General features: G+C 42.7%; 1 long non-coding RNA gene across 1 annotated transcript; it reads left to right on the forward strand.

Moving 5' to 3' along the window:
* Window positions 1–4,714: 4,714 nt before the first annotated feature.
* Window positions 4,715–5,623, forward strand: LOC117562168. Its single transcript, XR_004571506.1, has 3 exons — window positions 4,715–4,814; window positions 5,284–5,377; window positions 5,575–5,623. It is a non-coding gene; the product is annotated as an uncharacterized LOC117562168 (long non-coding RNA).
* The last annotated feature ends 380 nt before the right edge of the window (window positions 5,624–6,003 follow it).

Consider the following 6,003-nt stretch of genomic DNA (forward strand, 5'->3'; position numbering starts at 1 on the left):
TCAAAGGCAAGGAGCCCAGAACTCACCATCTCTTTTCTCACGAGATACTGAGCAAGATCAGGAGTATGAGGAGTTGGAGCTGAGTAGTTATTTGGAACGAATGCTGGAGAGACAGGAAGCGATGCATAGTGTAGGTCCTCAGTGGGTTTGTGCTCATCTGCACCCTTGTGTGGCCAATGTATGCCCTGCTGTCCGTTATTGTGAGAAGTGAGTTTCTGTGTTTCCACGTTTTGAAACTGTTGGTGAGTGTTTTGTAAAAATGAATGTTTATCAATATATTCTGTTGTGCGTCTTGCTGGATCCTCCTGAGCTAAATCCTGTAACTCACCAAGATGTCCTTCTTCCAAATCTGCTGCAGCTGCTTCAAATATGGCTGCCTCTTTAGATGCGGCCACAGCTTTACTTTCCAGCTTCAAAACATAAAGGTTTGCCTCCACCTCTGCTTTCTGCCTCATCATGGCTGCCTCCCTTTCTGCGAAGGATACCTTTATTTTTGCTGCTTCGGCTTTAGCTCTTGCCCTTGTCGCTGCAGCACTGGCAGATGACTTGCTTGACCTTGTTGATGACCTGTGACTTGAGGCCCGGGACCTGGTCTCCACAGACCGGAGTTCTTCTTCCTGGTCATTCATCTTACTGCTGTCTGATGAATGAGTCTTTAGGTTGAAGTAGTAGCGTGCTGATCACAGAATTATTTCGCTGCCTTTCCAGCTGAGTAGTGTCTTTTTCAGCGACGTGCAGTCAGGGGAGGCAGGGGAGGCAGAGCCTCACCTGTCATACTCATAGACTGGCCATACTACAATGTAACGGAAAAACAACTAAAGAAAAACTAAATAGTAATAATAATAAAATGTCTCCACTGATCTGTGTTGTAAATATGATTTATGTATGATTCCAATCGCTTCTTATAGTCAAAATCAGCAAATTTGCCGAGCTCCGCTACAACTAGGCTACATGGGAGCGATGAGAAGTGAGGCAGGGACGAGCTCTGCCTCTCGTAAACCCACAGTAACTTGCTGGAGCGCGGGCACTTATTTTGTGAGCGCGCTCAAGTGCTGTGCTCTTACTGTGTGGTAAGGTGAGGCACAGATGAGCTCTGCCTCACCTCAGAATGCGTCACCTCACAGAAACTGGCTGGAAAGCGGGCCCTAAGCGCATGCCTGCACCATCTCACTGTATGTCACCAATGTAATGTTTGTAGATCCCTTTATTACATTTATCCTCGCCATCCATAGTCTCTAAATAACTTATTTCACGTATATATGATATTTAGGCTCGCCGTACAACGGCAATCAAAAAAGCACCAGGGGAGGCAGCCATAACCTCTGCCGCACTGAAGGGGGCGCACGTGAGCCCACAGGTCCTTGTTGCTACTGTTATTCTACGGCGCAGAGACGGTATAGACGCGAACAACAAACTAGACTTTTGAAACTCGAGGAAGATAAGGAGGACTTTTACAAAAAAGTAATAGAGATTGTTGTCCAGAAGGATAGCATGGACTTCATCTTCAAGTCAAGGTAAGACCACATTGGTAATGACAATTGGTTCTTAATAAGAAAGAACAATCCAATATTTAGATTGTGGGTATCCTTTTGTTGAACGGTCTGTTTAAAATGAATCGAAACATCAGACCAAAAAAGCTTTTGAAAATAACAGAATATTTCGATTAAGGTCAGAATATAATATTTGTAAATCTGACTCTGAAAGAGTCAGTGGCTGCTTCTCAGGTCGACTATTTTCATTTCCTCGCTCCTCGGTCTCGGTCTCACCGGAAGTTGATTTGCCTGCGCCATCTTGAGTACCGTCCCATGGCTCTTATTTCTGCCGGAGGACCGAGGATCGAGGAGCGAGGAGCGATCATGGAGGAGCGATAACCGAGGAACCACCAGACCATCCTCAGATGAAATCCTCAGATACTCACCCCGCCCCCTTACTGTGTATCGCTCACTGATTGGACGAGGCAGTGCATGCACTGATCTGATGCTTCTTGACATGAGAGCAATACCCCAGCGGAGTAAAGAAAATACATGAACCTCACGGGACTCACTCCTCAGTTTATACCGTGTTTTGTTTCAATTAATGTATCATTTAGTTACAAATATGTGATCTGAACAAAAGTGGTCAAAAATCATTATTGGAAACATTTTCATGATCGCTTTTTTCGTTTTACAGTTTCATTTATTGTCATTTCCATTCAATCACAGCTGAGGCCAGGGCCGTATCTACCATTGAGGTCACCGAGGTCCGGACCTCGGTTATATTTTCCGAACTGTGTATATAACAAAACTTGTGAAATAACGGCACTAAACGGGGTTCTTTGTAGTACTTCCATTTACTGACGAAGGGGGCGCTGTTGCGTAACTACGCAGCCCCGATCAAAGCAAACAGAAGAAGACCACATGTATCAACAAACCACAGCAGCCCGGGCGAGCTGCTTGTGTTTCTGTTCATCAGGACATCATATGAACAGCAGATCCTGTGTGAACGCTCTACGTTAGTCAGTGGACGTCTGACAACATGCACACTAACTTATATTGCAGCTATAGGCTATACTTTGGTTTAAATTGCGTGAATAAATTAGCTAGAGAGCTAAAGTTAATTACATTCATCCAATGTCAGAAGGATTACCTTTTAACAAACGTTGTAATTTTTTTCTTTCATTTCAATTTGAGTAAAACATTGAAGATATAACATTGTATTGTGTTCTTTTGACACTGACTCAGATATAATGAAGAGACTACGTCAGTCGAAGATCAGCGTTGGTAAGGAAGAGACAGGACAGGCAGAGAGAAAGAGAGAGAGAGAAAGTGATGGAAGTCAGGGAGGAACTGCAGGTACAGTCACACACAAGAATGTAGGCTTATTTACCCCATCTATCCATCTATCTATCTATCTATATTATCGATAACAATAGTTTTCATTTATAGACAATAGGCATCATTTTAAAACATATATCTATTGCAGTTATGATCTCATAATAACATACAATTGTATGCAACACAATTTGCTTACATCTTTGTTCTCTTTTGAGAATCAAACAAAACAGATTTAAATTTAAAAAATAATGCAAACAAACAAGTGAAATGAACTAAATTGCTGAATTGCTTTTAATTCACTGGCAGGAGCGACAAGTGAGGAGGAGCAAACATTTAACAACGAGGGAGAGATTGAAGAAAGAGAAAGAGTGGAGGACAGAGAGAGTAATGGAAGAGAGGGTGCAGGTTGTGGAAAGGAGAGAGACATGGACATGGAGACTGAGGGAAATAGCACAGGAGACACAAGGGGACAAGAGAGACCAAATACCAGTACTAGTATGGTAGACCAGGCCGGAAGAGAGGTGGCAAGAATAGATGAGAGAGAGATGAGGAGTGAGAGAGCTGATAACGGTCAAAGAGAGACAATTCTACATGAATTTGATCCAGCCAAGTATAAAAATAAAGCACTAACTGATGAAGAAAAGTACTGCCTTCTCAAAAATAAGTGGTTCAAACATGAACATAATTACCCCAAAACAAAGTTCGGTGAAAAGCAATTACGCTATAACATGAAGTGGGAGGAGAAATATCCTTGGCTAAGATATTCTGTTTCAGAAGATTCCACCTATTGTTATGTCCATCTATGTTCCATCAAAAAAGCGAGTTACCAATAGGCAGCAAAACAGAGCGAACACACCCTCACAGTCAATCGAAGAACACTACAGACTCAATCTGTTCTATCCTTTTATTGACCATGTGACAAGCCAACTGAACACCAGGTTTGTGGAAAACTCTGAGCCAGCCATGCTTGCTACATACCTGATTCCTTCAGCTTTGTCCAGACTCACAAAAGACAAGCAAGAAATGATGGTGTCATGGTACAGAGAAGACCTACCTCAGCCAGACTCCATTGACCAGGAGATTCACAGATGGAAGGTAAAGAACCAACCTCCAACACTCCTGGTATTGACGGCAAAAGACACATTGAATATTATAAATGTTCAATACTACCCCAACATCCACTGTATCCTCTCCATCTACCTCACACTTCCAGTGACCACCTGTTCATGTGAGAGGTCATTCTCTGCCTTGAGGCGGCTGAAGACCTGGCTGCGATCCAGCATTGGTAATGACAGGCTATCAGGACTTGCAATGATGCATGTGCATAGGAACAGAGCACTGGATCCTGAAAAAGTCCTCAAACGCTGGGATGCCTCTGGACACAGGCGTATAGTTTTGGCATTTGATAGAAAATGAGATGACATGATAATGGTTAAAAATGTGGCACTTCAAGAAGACTTAATTAGACCCAAAACATTGTCCTCTCTTCAAATGATGCCACTGCCCTCACCATGAGAAAATGAACGAGCAAAACACAAAAACATACAATATTGATGTAAATAGTTTCTTAAATAATTTTGTTTGCTTGAACAATTGAATTAAACATTGGAAAATGAATGTTGACAATGTTTTGTGATCATGTTAGCCTCTTCTGCATGTCCAGATCATTAATAGTAACAATCAACTGATTCTTATGCATTACACTTTCAAAAATAATTTATATTGCAGCCCACTGACTTGGTTTGAAATCAATATATTATCCAATTTTGGACCCCCCACAGGACTTAAAAAGCACCTAACTAGATCAGGAAAATCCCAAAAATCTCGGGGGGAAATAACCCCCCCGAACCCCCCTAGAAGGTTTGGACCTCGGTATTTAGGAAATCCTGGATATGGCCCTGGCTGAGGCATGAATCCTTGATTTCACTCGGTTTAAAAGCCCTGCCTCCAGCATGCAGCTGGCACATTTGAAAGACATGGCGGCAGAAAAACTACACAAGTGTAAGTACCTATTACTTCATGTTATTTGTATGCCTACAACGATACCGTTACGATAATGCAACATCTGTTCACATGTATTTAACCCACAACTCATATATTTCTGTTATTGAACGCTTTATATTTTCTCAACAATGTTCATGTGAAATGCCCAACTAAAGGCAAGATTTGCAATAGGCTACATAACGTGCGTATACACACGCAGCATTCGTTATTTATCGGACATATTTCGGTTGGAAACCACTTGTTTCTTCATTTAACTAGGCTACCTGCCACATACAGACGTAACTAAGGTACCATCATTCATTTGGCTGGCAGTCACAATGTATTTGTAATAAATAATTCAATACATTCAAATCGGCTCAATTCAATAATTAAGCTGTCATTTATATGCAGCATTATGTGAGTGAAATGTTAATGGCTTAAGGTTTCCTTTTGCTGATGTATGTATAACATAATTCTCCTTAAACAGGGACGGAGGCCCAAACCAGAGCCCTCATTCAACAGAGGACTGACAATGAGCACCTGTTTACAGGAAAGAGGTTCACAGCCAAGAAGGCCTGGGGGTGAGCTACAGTTCTAAATGAGTTGTTTGACAATGTTGTTTTGGTGCATGGTATGATAATCAATGTAACCACTACTGTGAATGAACCACAGTGAACCTGAGTGTGTCATGGAATTATTATGCATGAAGCATATTGTCAGAAGTAATCAGACTTTGCATGCCTGGATGCTATAATTTAAGAAATGGTTTACTCCACAGAGAGGTTCTGCAGAAGATGGAGTTGGAGGAGTTGCTCACTCCCACCCAACTGGCCAACAGTGGGACAACCTGAAAAGAAAATATAAGGTGAGATATTGTATTTCTAGATGCATACAATGCAGCTATTTCTATTGTGTCTTCATCTGACTCATACATTCCTTGTTCTCCCTCAGGAGCTGAAAACCCCCCCTACAGGGACGGGGACAGATGCGGGGGAGGCCACGGCAGCCACATGGTCGTGGTTTTCCCTGATGCATGAAGCCATTGGGAGTCGGCCCTCCATGGAGCCTCCAGTCCTGATGGACTCGGCTGACGTGGCCCCAGTGGGATTGGCTCTTCATCCAGTGGAGCTGGGGCTGCTCCTTGTGGCCAGGCAATGGAGGAAGAGGAGGATCCTGGGCAGCCTGGCACAAGTAGCAGCACCACTAC

Source organism: Gymnodraco acuticeps, unplaced genomic scaffold (genome assembly GCF_902827175.1).
Source record: "Gymnodraco acuticeps unplaced genomic scaffold, fGymAcu1.1, whole genome shotgun sequence".
NCBI lineage: Eukaryota > Metazoa > Chordata > Actinopteri > Perciformes > Bathydraconidae > Gymnodraco > Gymnodraco acuticeps.